Source organism: Rhinolophus ferrumequinum, chromosome 12 (assembly GCF_004115265.2).
Source record: "Rhinolophus ferrumequinum isolate MPI-CBG mRhiFer1 chromosome 12, mRhiFer1_v1.p, whole genome shotgun sequence".
Classification (NCBI taxonomy): Eukaryota; Metazoa; Chordata; class Mammalia; order Chiroptera; family Rhinolophidae; genus Rhinolophus; species Rhinolophus ferrumequinum.
The window spans coordinates 39,706,791-39,730,229 of NC_046295.1; the positions used below are offsets into that span (position 1 = coordinate 39,706,791).

The 23,439-nt window shown below is 35.0% G+C and overlaps 1 pseudogene; it reads right to left on the minus strand.

The window, feature by feature from the left end:
• LOC117031523 (translationally-controlled tumor protein-like) overlaps positions 1-142 on the minus strand; it is an 83,807-nt pseudogene extending 83,665 nt beyond the window's left edge.
• Positions 143-23,439: the final 23,297 nt, after the last annotated feature.

Genomic DNA, 23,439 nt, shown 5'->3' on the forward strand with positions numbered 1-23,439 from the left:
ACATATATTTCTGAAGCTCTAGCAGGTGGAACATACCATGCTGGGCTTGAGGAGGAAGAGACTGGAGAGTCCTCTTTTGCCCACAGATTTCAAAGAACGGCATGAAAGGCGGGATCTGAGACGGCTGAAGATGCACTTTCATGCTCTAACACCTTCACTGGCTCATCGCATGGCCTCGGTAAAGTCGCTTATCTCCTTCAAACGTCAATTTCCTCATCTATAATTAGAGAGAAACATTTCTACCTCATAGTGATTTTGTGGGTATCGATACGATAATGCATGTGAAAGTGTTTTGAGAATGACGCCACACTATTCCAATAAAAAGTATTATCTTTATTGACAATTTGAGCCAGATAAATTCTTTGTTGTGGGGGCTGTCCCGTGCTTTACAGGATATTTAGCAGCATCACTGGCCTCTACCCACCAGACGCCAGTAGCAGAACCATACCCTGGGTTGTGACAACCAAAATGTCAAATTCCCAAATATCCTCTCAGGAAGGTAGAAAAGGAATTATGCTGCTCTTGTTTGAGAATACAAACATACACACACAGCAAGAATTTCAAAACTAAGGCCATAAAACATCTAATGTGTATAGATGTCAATTAAACAACTCACATGGTAAACAAAGACCCACCAAAGAAGAATATCTGTTTGGAATTAATAATGTTTAAATGGGCCCTTTCAGACATGTTTTGCGCTGCGGTACAGATGGGACCACTCAATTCCTCAAACTGCCTCTGTCTACTGTGGGAGAACACTGGCCATGTCTTCTTTAGTACTTCTCCTACCATAGTGGTCTCACTAGTTAAAAGGAATATTTATTTTCTAAGTGATAACACAAGTTAAAAACTAAACTTCTCATTTTTATCAGCTTTGTTAAAATGTCTTTGAAATGGATATTACAGTGAAATGGATCAAAATACCTATGGAGGTTTAGATTGGGAGAACTATCTGGGAAAGAAAAATACGAAAGGAGACAAGTGCTGGAACCAAGCTTGAAGTTACACTCTACTGTTCACTAACTGTGAGCGTGGGCAAGACATTTACTGGTCTAAGCCTTAGTTTTCTCCACTGTAAAAATAAGAAAACAATGCAATCTTTGCAAAATATGGTGCAGCTATGCAAAAAGCTCTCAGAAAAAGCTCCTGGAATGTTATATAATGTAATAAATATTATCATTCCCTTTCTTTAAAATAATAGCATGCTTTACAGTGTTCTATAGTTTATAAAATAATTTTACAAAGCTTAATTCATTTGATCTCCAAATAACTCCAATTATGTATTAATATTCCCATTTTACACCAAAACTCAAAGAAGCACACAAATTTACCCAAAGTCACACAGTTAACATGAAACAGAAAAAAATATTAAAACTGTTGCCTTCTGGCTCCAGTATCCATTGACTCTTCCTCTATGCATCATTCCGAACTTTATGATCTCCCTAACCATTTGCCTTTTCTAGGACTCAATTTTTTTCTGTAAAAGAATATAAAAAATAGACGTCATCAAATCCATTTTCCAACTAAAAGAATCTGCCCATTTTCTCTACTTGATATAATTCTAATGTACACCAACATCAATGGAGGGCATACCATGAATAATAACCACTGACATTTAGTTGGGTACCAATTATAAATACAATGCCAGGCAACTGGACATTTGTCTCATTATGTTGCTATAAAAATATAATAAATAAAAAACGGTACATTGAAACACATTTTTTTTTTTAAATTTAAGAGTGCTCATGTATTTCTAAAAAACAAAATAAAACTAACTTTGGTTCTAATTCAAAGTTATAGTTTTGAATTGTGCACCAGATAATCCCTTCCCATTAAAATGTGATGGTTACTCAGGAGTTAAAATCTTCTCTCACTTTTGCAATCGTGACAATTTGTGTATTTCTGGTTTAAGATGTGACTATCCCAAGGGACCTAAGGTGCCATTAGTGAATGCAGAGCTATTGCTGAGGAAATGCTAAATAAAATTAATGTCTTTGGAGTTAGTAAGCCCAAACACAGCCGCATTCCCTGGGCATGTGACAAGGGAGATGCTGTGCATCTGAACCTAACGCCCTGGAGACTGCAGCATTGTCCTGTGTAGAATGTCATGATTCAGTAACATCTGGTCTTTTTGTTAAGCTGAAAAAGGTAGTGAAGACGAAGGGAAATGCCGTTATTATTGCCATTCTAAAATTAATTTGAGAAAGATGACACAGCAGTCATTATTGTTTCCTTGAAGAACTCTATCCCCACTAGGGTTTCCATTCCTGAACTTAGACTGTCAATGAAGGCAGATTACTTTTTCCTGTAAGATCTATGCAGAGATACAAAGAACAAGTTATTATGGGAACCTCCAGTTCTTCTTCCAAAGCTGAGAAGAAAAATGGTAAACTTCAGCTCACAACAGAAGATTCTCTAAAACCTTAAACTGCAACCCTGGGACCCTAATGGGGCAGGGATTACTTTCCTACTTCTTTCCCTCCAGGGAGAAATTTCAGACTATGAAATTGAAATATTCAAGACAGAGATACCTGATCATGTCTCAGAGTCAGCATCTACTGCCCAACCTTCTATCTTCTGTCTCATTCTTCCTTTTAGTTATTAGGGATTCTGATATTCCACTTGATGCAGGTATAATCCTGCCCAGTTCTAAGCAACTTTGAACAGCCAGCAGCGTCAAGCTTCATTATTTGACAAAAAGAATTACTTTTTAAAACCTAAAGCATGCTTTCCAGAGGCAAGGTCTGGTGTCTTAGCAATACATTTTACACAGGGAATACCAGCCATGCTTCACAGCCAATCTCTCTGCTAATCAGTCAGATACTGTATACCAGCTACATCCCATCATCTGGGAAAAACTGCCGGTTCCAGATTATTTATATTCATTTATTTCTTCTTGTATGTGTCAATTACATTGTTTAGTTCTCTATCCCTATTCTACTCTAGCTAAATTCTGAGTACCCTTCATAGCTCTTGTCCTGAGTTGGATTCTTCCCTCTCTCTCCTACTTATTAGTCAGAGGTCACTATATCTGAAGAAATGTTCCAAAGTCGATTAGTAAACAATAATCACCAACATTCATCAAGTATATGCTACACATCATGTACATTGCATGATGCTTTTATATTTTCTCCTTAAAATAATTGATATGGGCAAGTATAATTCCCATTTTATAGATGAGCAAATTAGAGCTGGGAAACATTAAATATGTCACATTATAAGCCCTTTATTTCCACTTTTAATAGATACATTATCCCAAAAGCCCCATAATATTGAACTTAAGACAATAACTAAAAGAGCTCATCAGATCATTGGGTTGGAGTGATGCTAACCAGCCATGTAGGGACAGACAGCCGACATCTAACAACCGAGTCAGAGAAGGAAACTTTTTACAAATGTTTTATTGGCACATCTATTGATTTCACATGTGCTTTTAATTGAGTTTAATCTGCTTATCACCATAACAACCCTCACCCCTTACTAAGCAGGACTTCCACTGAGAGCGTGCAGAAGAGGGAAGCTGTTCGTGTTTATCCATGAAGGAAAAGAACTCTTCTGGGGCCTTTACACACTTATTATGAGGCTCTGACATTTTATGATTCAATTAGAGCTGAAAGATTTTCAAATACATCTTATTTTTCTGACATCTGGCACTAGGCACAACACTTGATCCAAACCTCTGTTCTCTCCAGTTTCAGCAGCCATACACAAAATAAGGTGAGCATCTAAGTTATAGAATACTTATGTAGAAACAAAAGGGAAGAAAACACTCCGATTTCTAACATCCCATTTCATTACATCCCATTTTTGTCCATATCGTTCCTTCTCTATTTTGACCACCTAAATAAAGACTACATCAGCTCTCCTCTAGACACAGCATCCAAACTGATCTCTGAAAGACATAAATCATATCATTCTCCTACTTAAAATCTCCTTTTAAAGTCTCCAACACACTTCGAGTACAACACATCCTCCTTATCCTGGCTTGTAAAGTGGGAGATGATACAACTCCGATGTCATATTGCCAGCTCGCCCCCTCTGTGTGACCCACACTGGTCTTCTTTCTTCTCCTCCTGGGAAGCTCACCCCTGCATTAGGGCCTGTGCACTACCGGTTCTGCCTGTCTTGGTGTTTTTCATCTCAATACTCCTAGAGCTTCTCCTTCTAGTCATTCCAATCTCAACATACTCATTCTATTTAGGGCAAACTTCCCTACCTACCCAACTGACAAGAGACACCAGGTCACTCTCTACCACGTCAGCTCATTTTAATCCTCTGCCTGCCTTCTATCAGTATATAAAATGTGTTTTGTCTCTTCACTTACTGGATTTAAACTGCTTGTCAGTGAGGTTTTTGTTTCTGGTGCTTATTCTAAATACAGTGATAGCTTTTAAATAAAGGAATTTATAAATGAATGAATGACTCCTAATCAGGAAGAGGCTGAACATTAACTGGGCTAAAAGGGAGAACATCTAGACCTTGAATAAACAGATAGAAAACAATGAAGAAAGCCATGCTGGGAAAACAAACAAAAACCTCTAAGGAGTATAGGAGTAAGAAAATAATGGTTTTAAGGATGGCTTCCGATGCCCTGCTTGACTGTCCAGTAAGAGAGCTCTTAACAATAGTTCTCCAACTACTGGACTGGAACTCTTGACCATCTCCACCCTCGACTTTGCCACAATCCTGCCAGAGTTTGCAATACACTTGAACAGTAGACCAACCCAGATGCCCTTTTCCAAGCTTAGATTTTGCTTCTAAGTTTCTGCTTGTATTACTAGATCTTGACTTTAAGGTGGGAGCTCTGAATCACTCCTCTCATCCAGTCCCAAATTGTTATAATCTCAGCATATTTTTCAGTACAGAACCCAGAGAATGTCAACACCTTAAGTAATAATACCATGTAAATATTTTATCTTCCTGCCTTTCTGGCAGTTCTTCTTTATTCAGAAGCAAGTGTTTCAAATGTCCTGAAGAATTCAGAGTCTCCTAGGACACGAACACCTTTGAGAACCAAACTCTTCACGAAAATATTAATGGCCATATATTCCATGTTATTTTAATTAAAAAGTTTATTGTAAAACATATAGATGGTCTACAGTCACTCTGGAAAATGTTTAGACTACTTCTCATAAACTTAATCTTTCCATGTAATCCAATAATTCTTCTCTTGGGTATTTATCCTAGAAAAATAAAATCTTATAACCACACAAAAATTTATATGCAAATGTTTATAGAAGCTCAATTTATAATTTCCAAAAATTGGAAATAACCCAAATGTCCTTCAATGGTCAATAGATAAACTTTGCTAGGTCTAAATAATGGAATACTACTTAGCAATAAAAAGCACCAAACTACTGATACACGCATCATCTCAGATAGGGTATTGTGCTAAGTGAAAAAAATCCAATCTCAAAAGGTTATGTACTATATGATATTATTTACATAGCATGCTCAAAAATTCAAAATGATAAAGACAAAAAAGATTAGTAGTTGCAGAGGATTATGGGTGGGGGAAGTGTGTGATTGTAAAGGTGTCACATGAGGGAGGTTTTTAGGGTGATACAACTGTGCTGTATCCTGATTGTGGTGGTGGTTAAATGAACCCAGACATATGTTAAAATTCATACAGCTGTAAACAGAGAAAAATATTCACTATATAATAATTTGTAAAAATAAAAATTATATATATAAATATATACAACATACACACTTTGTGTGTGTGTGTGTGTGTGTGTGTGTGTGTGTGTGTTGTGGCATGGGGACAGTTCTGCTGTGGGTTCTGTGACTTACACAGAGGAACAACAAAGTATACAGTCTTACATGAGAATGGATGAAGCCCAGAGGGTTCAGGAGGTCTCTCCCCCAACCAAATGTAAAAACTACAACCTGCGGCTCTGAGAGCCTCTGACCTCATGGGTTTCTTCCTCTACATAGGCTATCTTAACAGCTTAATGAAAGGCCACCTCCCCATGGAATAAAGAGGCCTAAGTGACTCGTCTATTTGATTGTATTATCACTTCAGGCAAATCCTTTTTTATTTGTTGTTTGCTGCACCAGTAAAATAGAGATAAAAGTAACTTAAACATGGAGTCACCCTCACCACTTTTCAAAATTGAACCAGGCCCAGCTCTGATGTGTGTCAGTCATTTAAGTTATAGTTTCTCTGAGTTAACTCCACAACCTCTTGTTTTTCTATTGCTTTTGTCTTCATTACTTTTTAAAAATGATTAATGAAATAAATTATCCTTTTCTCATCACATGTACTGCAAATATATTTTTCTCAGCTTATCTTTTGCCTTTCAAGTACCATATGATGCTTTTCTAAACTTTTAATAGACAAAATTTCAATTTTTTTCTTTATGCCAGCTTTGAATTCATACTTAATAAGTCTTTCCTGCTCCAATATTATAAAAATATTCAATTATTTTCTTCTAAATATTTTGTTATAATTATATAGTTCTTTTATCTGTCACCTTCACTCCACTCTAGTAATTTCCAGAGTGAACCCCAATGTTATTTCATTGGATTATTTAATTTTTCTGTAGGCAGGAGTTGATGTTTAAGCAAAATTTGTTATCATAGGTTCCTTCTGATTTCCCTATTTTGATGGAATTATTCCTAAAATTAGGCAGTTAAAAGATGTTTCTGCCTCATTTTTTTTAATTGGTGTAAAGTTTTTTTAATTGGTGTAAATCGACAATTGTTCAATCTTCCTCAGTCTCCCTTTATAGACATACCTCCTACCTCCACCTGCTCTCATCACTAACTCCTGAAACTACTAATCTTTTCTACACCTCAGAGTTTTATTTCAAAATGTTATGTAAATGCAATGATACAGTATGTAACTTTGGGACTGGATTTTTAACTCAACATAATTCTTTGCAGATCCATCCAAATTGTTGCATGTATCGATAGTCTGTTCCTTTCTATGGCTGAGGAGTGTCCATAGTATGCATGTACCGCATTTTCTTTAATTATTCATCTGGTAAAGGACATTTGGGTTTCCAATTTTCAGCTATTCCAAATAAAGCTGCTATAAACATTTGTATACAGGTTTTTATGTGAACATAAGTTTTCATTTCTCTGGGATAAATTCCCAAGAGTATAACTGCTGGGTTGTACTAAGTTGCATGTTTAGTTTTATAGGAAACTGCCAAACTATTTACCAGTGTGGCTATACCATTTTACATTCCCCCCCAACAGTGAATGAATGATCTAGTTTCTCAGTATCTTCACCAGCATTTGAAATTCCTGTTTTAATTACTATTATTATTATTATTATTTTAGCTATTCTAATAACATTATTACTTGCTATAATTATCACTATACCTAACCTCTCATTTTCATTTTAATTTTACTTTCTCTAATGGCTAATTATGTTGAGCATCTTTTCATGTGCTTGTTTGTCATCTAAATATCTTGAGTGAACTGTCTGTTCAAGTCTATTGCCCAATTTCTAATTGAAAAAAAAATTAAGTGCTGAGTTTTGAGGGTCCATTGTATTCTAGATGCAAGTGCTTTGTCAGATGTGCCATTTGAAAATATTTTTACCCAACTTCTAGCTTGTCATTTTATTCTCTTAAAAAAGCAGTTTTTAATTTTTATGTATTAATTTTTCCCTTTCAGTATCATGCTTTTGGTGTCACATTTAAGAACTATTTACCTAGTCCTAGTTCCCAAAGAGTTTTTCCTGTTTCCTTCTACATTTTTTTTAGTTTTATATTTTACATTTAAGTCCATGATCCATTTTGAGTTAATTTTTGTATAAGATATGAAGTTTAGGTCAAGGTCTTTTTCCCTCTTATTTTTTTCCCCGCCTACGTGTGTCCAATTGCTCCTGTACCATTTGTTAAAAGGCTATCTTCCACTGAATTGCTTTTGCACTTTAGTTGAAAATCAGTGGGTCTATTTATGGGTCCTCTATCCGGTTCCATTGATCAATGGCTCTATCCCTCTGCTGATACCACAGTCTTGAATACTTTATATAGGAAGCCTTAACATCTAGCAGAGAGATTCTCTCTACTTTGTTATTTTTTAAAAATGTTATTTAAGCTATTATATGACCTTTGCTTATCCACATAATTTTTATTATATTTGTCTATATCTGCAAAAATCTTTGCTGGGATTTTGATAGGAATTGCATTAAAACTGTAGGTTCATTTAAGGAGCATTGACATCTCTACGAATGTTGAGTTTTCAAGTTGATGAGCATATTGTATCTCTCTATTTTGGTCTTTAATTTTTTTCATGAGCATTTTGTAATTTTCAGCATAGAGATTCTGTACATATTTTGTTAGATTTAGTTGAAGTATTTAACTTTCTTTGGAACAAATGCATTTTTAACTCTTTTTCTGCATATTCACTGAAAGTATGTAAAAATGCAATTGATATTTTTCTGTACTTGAATTAAGGGTATTTTTTCCAGCTTTACTGAGGTATAATTAGTATGCTGCACATAATTAATGTATACAATTTGGTGTTTTTGGACATATGTATACACTCATGTTACCAGTACCACAATCTAGGTAATAAACATACCCATCATTTCCAAAAGTTTCTGTACGCCCCTTTGTTTTTTGTTTGTTTGTTCTTTGCTAGGAACACCTGAGCTCTACCTTCTTAACAAAATGTTAAGTGCACAGAACCTTATGGCTAATTACAGACACTATGTTATACAGCAGATCTCTGGAACTTACTCATCTTGTACAACTATAACCTTATATCAATGGAACAACAACTTCCTATATCCGCCCATCCTCATCCGCTAGTAATCACCATTCTATTGTCTACTTCTGTGTGATTGACTATTTTAGGTGCCTTGTGTAAGAGGAACCATGTAGCAGGTGTTCTTCTGTGACCAATATTGCTAAACTCATATATTAGTCCTAGGAATTCTTTTATAGATTCTTTTGAATTTCTTACATAGACAATCATAGCATCTGCAAATTATTACAATTTTATTTCTTCCTTTCCAATCTGCCTTTTCTTTCTCTTTCTTATTATGCTAGCTGTAGTTCCCAGTACTGTATCAAGTACGTATAGACATCCTTGTCTTCTTTCCCATATTAAGGGGAAAACATTCAGTATTTCAACATTAACTATGACATAACTTCAGTATTTTAATAGGGTTTTTAAAATCAGTTTGAGAAAGTTCTTTATTTCTACTTTACTGAGAATTTTTTATCATGAATGAATGTTGAATTTGGCAAATGCTTTTTAGTATCAATTGCTATAATTTTTCTTCTTTAGCCTATTGAAATGATGTACTATACTTACTTTTGAAAATTGCTGCATCCTTGCATACCTGGAATAAATCTTTTCTTGATCCTGATGTGAAAGTCTTTTTATACTTTACTGGATTCAACTTTAATATTTTGTTGATTTTTTTTAAAAAATTAAGCTCATATAAGACATTTATCTGTTTCTTCTTCTGATTTTGGTATCAGGATAATACTGGCTTCAAAAATGAATCTGACTCAAATTTTAAGCTAACCTGTCACAGAATTTTGCTGACATTGAAAATGCTATGTCTAGTTGATTAAATGAAAAATGTATAGTTTGGCTATGCACAAAGATATGCATTGTTTTGTCTTACCAGTGCTGTTTTAATTAAAACAGGCATTTGTAGAACTTTTCTAGAGTTTCCTTTTGTGAGTTTATTTTCCTCACACCCTTTCAATGATCATGATATTGTGTGTTATTGACCTATTGCTCTGGTATTTATCACCAGAGAGTTACATTTCAGTAGTGAATGAAGTGCTATCCTAGAAATCTGCTGTACAAATGCAAATATACTAAACAACTGTTGTATTTTTGTTAGGCACATCTAGAGACAGCATATTTTTCATGATATCCATTTCATTAAAAAATTTTAGACTTCTCACCTCCTCAAAATAATTAGGATCAGTGAAGAATTAGGGAACACGCGCATGGGCATAAATGTTTTATGTAATACTTTTAAGTGTTCAGTAGTAAGTAGACTTCACTGAACATGGAAACACAACATTTGAGTTCACAGCTGGTTCTGCCACTTACTAGTTGTGACTTTGGACAAATCACCTAGCTTTTAAAATATTAATATAGTAAATACATTAACATGATATAAGAGAGAATTAAATAAGATCATTTTTGGAATCAATACTATGTAAATTTTTATTCTAACTACTTGTATTCCACTGTACCTTTAGATGGCTTTGAGTATAAGCTTTGGTGCAGAGATATATAGCCTTGATGATGACATACACCAAATGATTTTGAAACATGCGCAATTTGTAGTGCAATTTTCAAATATTCCAAGTTGGGAAGCTCAGAATGTTATGAGTAAACAAACTTTGAAAGAAGAATGTTTTCCATGGAAAAATAACAATACTGAAAAACACTTCTGGAAATAAGAGGAAACATAAGGATATTCTGAGTTCAAAAAATGTTCATACATTTTGTAATGCTATAGCTACCATTTTGTAATTCATAATGCACACTACTTACCAAAATCTCTGAAAAATCCTGAAATGAAACCATTAGAGCTTATTTTAACCCATAATTTTACACTTATTTATAAATAAAGCTCCTCTTTAAAAAATATCAAAATAATAAATAACATATTCCCCATAACACTCTATAGGACATTCAGTAAGATAATCCTTTACCAAGAGGAAAGCAAAGTGAAGAAACCACTGCAAGGAAATGGTACTTGTGAGAAAGATATCTTCTTACTACAATTTAGAAAGAAACTAGATTAGATAAATAACCCTGAAAATTTTAAGATTTATAGGAAAGACAGAAGAGTCATATGGACTTGTTTAAATCATGTATAGGTTATGAACATTTTAACACTGTATTTTAACACTCTCATGACTGTATATTATACATAATATAATATGTAATAAACATCTAATATTAATATATTTAAATGTACATTTATGTATTTAAATTTATAACAGCATAAATTAAATATATAACATTAAATATAGTTGTATATTAAATATATTTTAAATTACATAATACATATCACATTTGATTTTTATATATTATATACTAAATATGTTATATTTAATATATTAATGTATACTATACATAAAGTGATGTGAACTAATATTTTACAATAGATTTTGGCTATTATTTAAAATATGAAAAAGTAAAATATAATTTGATATACTATGTGTTATATAAATATTGTGATATATTTAAACATATATAATAAATGTCTCCATAATTTAGTACATTAGAATAACTAAGTACACACAGTACATATTATATATAAGTATACAGGTAGACTTATTTGAATTTATAAAACATCAATATATAATATATAAAATATTTTAAGATATATTTCTATGCATTTAACTTACAAAGAAAACTCATGAAAGTTAAAATATGAGATGGATATGTGCATGTGACATAAACTAGAGGCATAAAATATAAAAGGTAAAGTCACATGATGAATTTCTTAAGTGAATCAACTTTTTTCCTCTTACCCTAAGAGTTTTATGGATGGATGGACACTCAGTTGCTTGCATCCCCTGGAGCACAAACTCTCAGGTTATTTGAACTTTATTTAGAGTAAGACTTTTAAAATTATATAACTGTTAGATTTAGTATTTTAGCCAAGCATGCTTTTCTGCTCATTTTATTGCTCACTAAAAAAAAAAATCATGATTTCAATATAACTCATTAATATGAAGAAAAAAGTATAGAAAATAAGAGCTAATGCAAAGGAAACATCCTTTTTCCCTTGCATTTGAAAGCAATAGTTTCATAACTGTTGAGTACCAGAAGGGGAAATTTTACCTCCAGCGCTGGTGTTTTGACACTAGCTCCCTCTGGGATATGACAGGAACGACGACTGTACATTCAGAGCCTGTTTTTCCAAATCGAGGCTTACCACTCTATGCTAGCTAAATCTACACCTAAAGAGGACTATATGCCAAATGGAGAAAAGAAGGAAGCTTCAGAAAAAACAAGTAAGAGGGCACTGATCACATTCCGAGACTTTCTTTGCATCCCCCTACAGCATTCTTTTTTTTTGCCTACAATACATCTCACGTGAGGAAATTGTTACTTCCCAAGAACTACAACATCAGAGTTGCCAACTTCTTGTGGTACCAGTACGACCTCTGTGTCTTCTACTGCAGCGACATGTGTGACAGGTAATGTTCACAGGCTTGCTATGCTTCCATGGGCTTAGTCACATATTATGAAAACTGAAACATAATTTTGCACTGAATTAAAAACGAATAATTTGCAATCAACACCACAGCTAATGATACAAAGCACTTAATGTCATATGTTCAATGAAGACATGCTGATACAACTATCCATTCAGCAAAACCACAAATGAGAGAGAAAAGTAAAGCAAACCAAAATATATAAATACTGCTGCAGATTTCTACCTGCCATTTAGCATGTGTAGGCCTCAGAGTGACCAAGTATGAGTGGCTGTCCCTATCTACCTATGACTCAGTTACCACAAACCTCACCTCTCCGCTCTGTCAACTCCAGCTCTTAGCGTGAGCCTGTCACTAGACGAAAGGTGATTCCTGTGATCAGTTGTACACATGAATACACACACAAACGTAAATTAGAACCTGGAATCTATTTCTTACAATGAAGGAAAAGCTAACTCTGTGGGATTCAATAAAGAATTGTATTTGGCATAATTAATGTGCTTTATTGGCTACTTAAGGAGTGTTCAGGGATAATTTTTTTATTATTCTTGAACTTAGCATTATGCATGGAATGGACTGTATATTAGTAATGACTATTGATTATGGACTATAGTATAAAGAATATGAGTATAGTCTGTAAGTTACATGTGATTTTCATTGTTTAACCGACTCTGATTCGAATGTAAACTCTATCTATCCATCCATCCATCCATCATCCATCCATCCATGCATCTATCTATTTATCTGGTATACCTAAATCTATATCAGAATGTCAGTAAATCAAAGTAGTGTTATGATAGAAATAATCTCAAATCCCCATAATTTATTTTAAATTTATATCTAGAAAATCTGATGATAATTTCATTAACAGTAGTAATTCATTTTTTTTGGTATATTGATGGAGACACTCCATAGGTGAGAACCACTGATCTAGAGGAAACAAAAATTAAAAATTAAATAATGAGTGAAATTTAAAATGGGGGGTAACTATGAAAGAGAAAAAGTGAGAGAATACCTTTCTCTAAATATATGAAGTGTTTTAATTCAATATGTTAAGCATATAAAATAACATTAATGATAAAACATGTTCTATATTCAGTAGGATGTAAGAATATTATGTGTATAGTGCTTCCAAAATTATTTATAATTTCAGAAGGCAGATGAAGCAATCTTGTTAAAAGTGCATTACTTCCTTTTCGTTCTCAGATTGTTCATGCCAGTTTAGAGAGAGTGTAGTGTCGAAACAGCAGAAATGCACATAGGTTTGTACTGACGTTAACTATCTCAGGGGAATGCATCTCTATGATTTGTGTTCCATTTCCACAAGACAATATATTCAAGGTCCTGGGAGTTTTTCTCATCTGGAAATAGGAGATAATATGTATCCCATCCACCTCAAAGTATTATTGCAATGACCAAATGAGGTATTGGATGTAAAGATTTTGAAAAACTTACAGCAGTATCAAATATGAGCTATTGCTACACCTCAATATAAAAAACAGATCTAAAAGTGATACCACGTAATTGCACCAATCTATTAGTTCTATTTTTTCTTAGGTATACTATATATTATGTAATTTCTTGAATATAAATAATGTGAGCAAATCAGTATAAGAATAAACCAGTTTCTTTAAGTAAATGGATTTTTTTTCTTTACCATAATTGAAGTAGCCAGCCTCCAAGACTGATCTCAATGATCCTTGCTTGGTATTCATGGTATGTGTAATTTCCTCCTGTTGAGCCTGGGCTTGATTCATTCATAACAAAAAGAAAGGCACAAGTGACCCAGAAACTACATCGTAAAAGGCAGACTGGTGTAACTCTCAACGGCTTCTTGATCATGTGGTCTGACGGAAGGCAGCTGCCATGTCATGTACAGCCTTACGGAAAGGTCCATGTGGCAAGGACCTGAGACTGTTTGCCAACAACCACTGGAGTGAGTTTGGAATTAGATTCTTCAGCCTCAGGAAAAGTTTCAGTTGATTGCAGCTCCAGCCAACCTCCTGGATACAACTTCATGAGAGACCCTAAAGCCAAAATGCACAGCTAAGCCATCCTTGATCCGCATCCTCACAAACTGCCTTAAATAATCAATTTGTATTGTTTTAAGCTGCTAAATGTTAGGTTAATTTGTTACATGGTGATAGACAATTAATGCAGATTTTGATAGCCAGTGCTGCTGAGAAGAAAATAAATATGTGGGAGTGGCTCTGAAACCAAACAGTGGTCAGAAGCTAAAAGATTTTGAAGGGAGGGTGAATGAAAGCTTAAAGTGCCTTGAATATAACTATTCATATAATTCTGAACATTAAACTGGGGGTAGGTGATCTTGCTAAGGAGACTTCCAACCAGACGGTGTGGAAGTTGCCATCTGGTTTCTTCTTGCTGCTAATAGTGACATGTGAGAGGTGATACATAAGCTAAAGGAAGGACTAATAAAAAGAAGCCTGCGCTGGCTGGTTTTAAAAATTCTCAGTCTCTCTAGATGCAAACAATGCTAAGTAAAAGTAAGTGGCTTCTAAGTAAAGGTAAAACTCTGGGAACTCTCAGGAAATCATGGTCTGAAGATGACACTGAGATTACGACTATGAAATCCTTCATTGAGACCACTGAAAGTTAAAGGTGGTACCCTAACTACATTCAGCAAGACAAACGGCCCTCTGAATATTTTCAGGTTGCAACTAATAGATCTTCTCAATCATTCAAGCTTCTAAGAAGCTAAGAAGTTTAAAGGTGTGGTCCTTCAGCAGAAGCCCAGGACAGGGAAGGGCTTATCTCTAAGAGATTTGTGGATATGGTTTCCATTTAAAGTTTTGGACCAAATAAGATTCACAGAAAACCCATACACTTTTTAAAAGAATTATATCAACTGAACTATACCAGTTTGGTATGAACGGAACAGAGACAGTATAATTGAGAAGAGATTGTTGGACTTTCGAAATTCCACTGGCAGAAAACAGGCTGAGAAACTGTTCAGCAGAAGACATGATGACGAAGAACAACTCTGGAGAAGGAGTAACTGAGCATGAGAGAATGAGAGAACTTCTGTGGCGACAAGACTCTTACATGCAGCCTTTCCCCCTTCTCCATCTTTTGCGGATAGGCATGCCTACGACAGTTGTTCTGTATTTGCCTTACTAAGTTGGATATGTATAGGGTAGAAAACTTGCTTCTTAGTTCACAGAGGAGCCTTTTCCTCACTTGGACCTGATTTAGATGACAAGATCCAGAACTTTGAGCTGAAGCTGTAATGGGATGACTTCAGGACTTTGGGAAGGTGTGATTACATTTTGCCTATGAGAGACATCTGAATCATTGGGACGGCAAGGCAGACTGTAGTAGGCAGCCTCTAAGATGGTCCCCGATGATCCCTGCCTCCTCCAATCAAGCGTAGGCTGACTTAGTGACTTGCTTGTAGTGAATATAAGGTGAAGGTAACAATGTGTGACTCAAAGACTAGATCAAAAAAGACAGTATGACATCTCTTTCATGGCCCTTCCACTCTGAGGGAAACCAGATGGAATGTTATGATCAGCCCTAGAAGGAGGTCCACACTGCAAGGAACTGAGACCAAATGACAACAGCCACAAGAGAGCTTAGAAGCAGATTTTCTGGCTTTAGACAAAGCTTCAGATGACAATAGTCCAACAGGATATATGGAACCTCATGAGAGACCATGAGCCAAAACCACATGTCTTAGCTATTCCAGAATTCTTGAACCTTAGAGAAAGTCTGTGAGACAATAAATAATTATTGCTTTAAAGTGTTAAGTTGTGGGAAAATTTTTTATGTGGTAGTAGATAACTAATACAACAATACAAAGTTGAATGGAGCAAATCTGAGTAACAAGATTTAGTAGATTTAAGTTATAAGTCCAGCCAAATGCCCCACTTACCTTGAGAACTACTGTATGGTTGGCCTATGAGAGAAAGCATTTGGGGACAGCACTGGACACTGTCACTCAGGGGCATTAGCTCACAATACAGCAAATATTTTCAGCCAATGAATTTTCTGTACACTATCCTGAGTTAAACGAGTTCCCTATTCCTTCTTGGCCCATGTTTTTGCCACCAATTGGTGTATTCAAATAAACAAATTTTCAAACATCATGGAGGGCAAAAGATGTAAAAGTAATAGTTTTGAAACTTCTACAAAATGGTCAAGGGAACATGATAAAGATTAACAGAAAATTAAAGAGAGTTGGGATCTTTTGATAATACTATAGTAGTTCTGCAGCCAAAAGGAATAACCAATACTATGAAAGGGCACACCCTAGTGCTAAAGAAAGCATACCATGTAAATCAACTTACTATATAATAACCCCATCTTGGAAACTCAAGTTTTGATTCCTATTTTATTTCAATCTCAGGGGTCCATAAAATTGTGCCAGAATCTCATTTGGACAGAACCTCATAAACCTCCATGTACTTTCTGCTTTCAATCAGGCCAGCAATACAGAGGAAACATTCTTTTTCATACGGTAGCATTTCAACACTGCTGCTTCTGGTCCTGGCCATATTCCAGAAATGGAAAGAAGAAAGAAAAAGCCACAGTGTTTGAACCTTACTACATGATTTTTTTTTTTACCTGATTTTTTTTTTTCCAGTTCTTAACAGAGTGTCAGAAGAATTTTGTTCTGGCATCCTGTTTCTTTTTCTTCGTAAACAATGTGTCATAAAGGACAAAAATCATATGATTATATCCAGAAAAAGCAATTGACAAGACACAACATCCATTTATGATTAAAACACTTAATAAAATAGGTATAGAAGGAAAATACCTTAACATAATAAAGGTCATATATGACAAACCCTCAGCTAATCTCATAATTAATGGTGAAAAACTGAAGCCCTTTGCTCTATGTTCAGGAACACAACAGGGCTGTCCCCTATCACCTCTGCTTTTCAAAATAGTTTTGGAAGTCCTTGCCAGAGCAATCAGGCAAGAGAAAGAAATAAAAGGCATCCAAATTGGGAATGAAGAAGTTAAACAGTCACTCTTTGCAGATGATATGATGCTGTATATAGAAAACCCTAAAGACTCCACCAAAAAGATATTAGAAACAATCAACGAATACAGTAAAGTTGCTGGCTACAAAATCAACGTACAAAAGTCCATTGCATTCCTATATACTAACAACGAAACCTCAGAAGAAGAAATACAAAAAACAATTCCTTTTGCAATTGCAGCAAAAAGAATAAAATAACTGGGAATAAACTTAACCAAGGATGTGAAAGACCTATATGCTGAAAACTATAAGACATTTTTAAAAGAAATTGAAGAAGACACAAAGAAATGGAAAGACATTCCATGCTCATGGATTGGAAGAATCAACATAGTTAAAATGGCCATGTTACCCAAAGCAATATACAGATTTAATGCAATCCCCATCAAAATCCCAATGGCATTTTTTAAAGAAATAGAACAAAAAATCAACAGATTTGTTTGGAACCACAAAAGACCCCAAATATCCAAAGCAATTTTAAGAAAAAAGAACAATACTGAAGGTATCACACTCCCTGACTATAGCTTGTACTACAGGTCTACAATAACCAAAACAGCATGGTATTGGCAGAAAAACAGACACATAGACCAATGGAATAGAATTGAGAACCCAGAAATAAAACCACATAAATATGGACAGATAATTCTTGACAAAGAAGCAAAAAACATACAATGGAGAAAAGACAGCCTCTTCAATAAATGGTGCTGGGAGAATTGGACAGCCACGTGCAAAAGAATGAAACTGGATTGCTATCTGTCACCATGTACCAAAATTAATTCAAAATGGATCAAAGACTTAAGCATAAGACCTGACACAATAAACTGCATAGAAGAAAACATAGGTACTAAACTTATAAACCTTGAGTTCAAAGAGTATTTTATGATTTGACTCCAAAGGCAATGGAGGTGAAAGCTAAAATAAACGAATGGGACTATATGAAACTTAAAAGCTTCTGCACAGCAAAAGAAACCATCGACAAAATAAAGAGGCAACCAACTGAATGGGAGAAGGTTTTTGCAAACAGTGCCTCCGATAAGGGGCTAATATCCAAAATATACAAGGAACTCATGCAACTCAACAACAAAACAAACAAACAACCCAATTGAAAAATGGGCAGACGACCTGAAGAGACATTTCTCCAAAGAGGACATACAAATGGCAAATAGACATATGAAAAAAATGCTCAACATCACTAATCATCAGAGAAATGCAAATAGAAACCACAATGAGATATCACCTCACCCCAGTCAGAATGGCTATCATCAACAAGACAAATAGTAACAAGTGTTGGAGAGGCTGTGGAGAAAAAGGAACCCTCATACACTGTTGGTGGGAATGCAGACTGGTGCAGCCGTTATGGAAGGCAGTGTGGAGGTTCCTCAAAAAATTACGAATAGAATTACCATATGACCCAGCAATCCCTCTCCTGGGTATCTACCCAAAAAATCTGAAAACATTTATACATAAAGACACGGGTGCTCCAATGTTCATTGCAGCTTTGTTTACGGTGGCCAAGACATGGAAACAACCAAAATGTCCTTCGAGAGATGAATGGATAAAGAAGTTGTGGTATATATACACAATGGAATACTATTCGGCGGTAAGAAAAGATGATATAGGAACACTTGTGACAACATGGATGGATCTTGAGAGTATGATCCTAAGTGAAATAAGTCAGACAGAAAAAGCAGAGAACCATATAATTTCACTGATATGTGGTATATAAACCAAAAACAACAAAAGAACAAGACAAACAAATGAGAAACAGAAACTCACAGACACAGACAATAGTTTAGTGGTTACCAGAGGGTAAGGGGGGAGGAGGGTAGAAGATGAGGGTAAGGGGGATCAAATATATGGTGATGGAAGGAGAACTGACTCTGGGTGGTGAACACACAATGTAATTTATAGATAACGTAATACAGAATTGTACACCTGAAATCTATGTAATTTTATTAACAATTGTCACCCCAATAAATTAAAAATAAATAAATTAATTAATTTTAAAAAGTGGCATGAAAATGAGCAATAAATAGGTCCAAAGATTTTTTAACAGCAAAGGCAATTATAAAGATAAATTCAGAAAAATAATCTCTTCTATTATTAGTGTGTAAATTAAATAAAGACAAAACCTTGCATTTTACAGCATCATGCAAAACCACAGATTTTCACAGAAAGTTTTGGTCACCCACAAGGATTTTCTTGCAAAATATTTTTTTTTTCAATCATAGCAAACCCAGCATACATATATTGATTACATCAAAGCAAATATTGTATGTGAAGTCAAATGGAGAGAAGTCAGCTTCCTAGCTAAAAATTACAGGCAAACTTGAATTTGGTGACTTAAGCAACTAGCATGGTTGATTATAGTGATAATAAATCACCAGGCCATATGATGTCATCTTGATGGTCTTCCTATTTTGGGGGGTATTTTTTTCATCCATTTGCTTTATTGGGTGTGTATAGTGTTGTCATGACATCTTCCTATTCATATGTAACGCTACTCTTTAAAGACAGTAGGATATGTTGTCTTTTGGTTTATTAAGTACCCTTCTCACGTGAATCTGACCTTTCAAAGGTCTAATATTTGATTATATCTAATACTTTATTCTAATGTACTATACAGATGGAAACAAGCATGTAGACAGTTCAGATAGTGAAAAGTTTAAATTCAGGCAACCAATCAGAAATTTTGAAACAGCCCCTGCATCTCAGTCTCTTCTCCTTGTATAGTATCACTCTAACCCCAATGCAATCTTACTGCCTAAGTCAGTCTTACTGCCCAATACATCTGATTGCATGGCAAATGTCAATTCTTTGGAATAATCATCCCCACCTAAAGTATTAGGGCACAGTATTTTTGAGTTTTTACTCTCTTTTTTTAGGGCCACCTCTACAAGGCCACAATTACTAGGAAAGAAAAAAGGAAGCAACTTGCAAGGGTTAACTCTTTGTATATATTTGGCTTGCACACAAAGACAAAATGCTCACATGTAATAATTCTTAAGGAATTGAGGAAATCTAACATTTTTACAGAGATACCCAAAACTTTAAAGTGTTTTGCTAAAGATATTTATGATTTCAGTGTTCTGAGGGGTTCTAGAAGTCTATGAAAACATGAAATAACCTCAATTTTTTTTATTGAAATCTAGAGCCTAGAACTGTGCTTTTAAATTTTTTTTATTTTAACATGTCAGTCTATATATATATATATATATTTTAATTTATTGGGGTGACAATTGTTAGTAAAATTACATAGATTTCAGGTGTGCAATTCTGTATCACATCATCCATAAATTACACTGTGTGTTCACCACCCAGAGTCAGCTCCCCTTCCATCACCATATATTTGATCCCCCTCACCCTCATCCCCCACCCTCCAACCCCTTTACATTCTGGTAACCACCAAATTACGTTCCCCAGATTAATTTTCAAACCCGTGGCCATCCTGTGGTCACCGACTGCCCTCCAATCCCCTCACCCTCCCCCCCACCCCCCACCCCTCCCGCCCATCTAGCAACCCTCAGTTTTTCCTCATTGTCTCCAAAACTGTTTCTGATTAGTTCATTCACTTATTCTTTTCTTTAGAATCCGCAAATAAGTGAGATCATATGGTACTTATCTTTCTCTGTCTGACTTATTTCACTTAACATAATGTTCTCTAGATCCATCCATGTTGTTGCAAATGGTAAGATTTCTTTCTTCTTTATGGCTGCATAATACTCCATTGTATAAATGTACCACAGTTTCTTAATCCAGTCATCTACCGATGGGCATTTTGGTTGTTTCCATGTCTTAGCTATTGTGTATAGTGCTGCAATAAACATAGGAGTGCATAAAGATTTTTGAATTGAAGTTTTGGATTTCTCTGGATAGATACCTAGGAGTGGAATTACTGGATCATAGGGTAGTTCCATTTTCAGATTTTTGAGATACCTCCATACTGTTTTCCATAGTGGCTGCACCAATCTGCAATCACACCAACAGTGCACAAGCGTTCCCTTTTCTCCACATCCGCGCCAGCACTTGTTGTTTGTTGATTTATTGATGATAGCCATTTTGACTGGGGTGAGGTGGTATCTCATTGTGGTTTTTATTTGCATTTCTCTGATGGTTAGTGAGGTTGAGCATTTCTTCATATGTCTGTTTGCCATCTGTATGTCTTTTTAGAAAAAAGTCTCTTCAAGTCCTCTGCCCATTTTTTAATTGGATCGTTTGTTTTTTTGGAGTTGAGTTGAGTGAGTTTTTCATAGATTTGTGATATTAATCCCTTATCAGATATATCATTGGCAAATATCTTTTCCCATTCAGTAGGATCCCTTCTTGTTTAATTGATGGTTTCCTTTGCTGTGAAAAAACTTTTTAGTTTGATATAATCCCACATGTTTATTTTTTCTCTTAGTTCCCTCGAGAGGGTATATATCAGTAAATATCTTACTCCAGGTAATGTCTGAGAAGTTTCTTCCTATATTTTCTTCTAGGTATTTTATGGTTTCAGATCTTACATTTAAGTCTTTAAGCCATTTTGAATTTATTTTTGTATATGGTGTAAGGAGGTGGTCTTGCTTTTAAATTTTTGATTGATTTCTCCTGCTAGGTCTGGAAAGAGTCAAAGAAGGAAGACCAAACTTTCTATATCTGAATAAAACTGGCTGAACTGGGCATCTGAATATTTGGGTTTTGTATAAACCCTGCGCAATAAATTGTTTTCAGGACCTCAATCCTATTATCTGAAGTGAAAGCTGATCTGAACTAGGGGTTCTCAAACTTTAGTGTGCATTACAATTAGGTATGACGCTTGTTAAGATTCAGATTCAGAGGGCCAACACACAGAAATTTGGATTAAATTGGCTTGGGGTAAGGCATAATAATCTCAATTCTTATAAATTCCTGAAATTAGAGTCAACATTTTGATAAATGCTGGGCTGTACCTTCTTTAATGTTCCTTTCAAGATGAACAACCTTTCTCTAAATGGCAAAGGAACAGAGTTCAGGGACAGCTCTCAGCTCTACTTTCAATCACCACACTATCTCAGACCAGATGTTTCCCTGCCACAGGATGTAGCTGATTGTGAGTTCTGGACAGGATCTTTCCAGCAATAGAGAGCATACCATGGAAATAACTCTAAGCTACTAGCACTTCATTGTCAAATTGCCGGATGTGTCATCACATCTCTTTTCTGTTGGATAGGTCATTGCGCAGGTGTAAACCTGATTATTTTTGAAATGGTTAAAATAAAAGAAGTGTGTATAATCGCTGTCTCTTTGGCATCATAGGTTTTTGTTTTTCCAGATCTTTACACTTTAGGGGCAAGGTGAAATCTAGCTTTTGTGAGCAAAAGTCTTGGCACGTGAAAGGTCTTGGGATCATTTATGGGAAGTAATAGAAGAAGAAGCAAAAGTTAGTCAAATCATTGCATCTGTCAATAGCATTTCTTTTATAACATTTTGTGTATTTCTTTATTAGCTCATTGCATAAATTTTTGCTATTTAAATGGCAATTAGATGCATACCTAAACATGTTCACTGGGACAAATAAAGAAACTTTTGTCAAGTGACATCTTTGTAATCATGTTAAAGAGATGTTAAAGTCACATAAAACATACGTAACTTCCCAGACCAATGTTAGCCAGAAACCAAAAGAGAGAGAAAGAGACTCTAAAGTTCCCAAAGGATGATTAGAAAAAAGAAAGACAATTAACATTACTAAGATACAAACATTTGGCACTTCAAAGACAATTTTATTGTACATTCACAAAGTCCAAGTTAAAATATTTCCATTGTGACTAAAACTTTGGTTTTATGTTAGAAGATCTGAGTTTTAGTCTCTGCCACTTACTAGCAGAAAAGCTTTGGGAAAGTCTTTTAACCCTCTTTAGTTTTCTCAGCTATAAAATGGGACTAATGAAGCATTCAAGGCAAGGCTATTATGAGGATTAAAGAGATAAGTGAATGCATATTGCGAATAATAAGGCACTATATAAACACATTATTATCCCAATTACTATCATTACATTTGTTATTGGGGTGATATAAATAAACAAACATCTCTTAAATGCTGATAAAAGTCAAGAAAGTGCCAGCAGGAAACATACAGTTTTTAATTTAGGCAGCCCTTATTTTTCTAACCAAAATCATTAATAATCCAGATAATAATAACTTCCATGGTCTAAAGTGCAAGTATTTTTTATTCAATTTAAAGTCATAGTGGAGACCCAATGCTGAGTGCACACTAGGATTCCTTCAAAACAGAAACAAATTTAAATG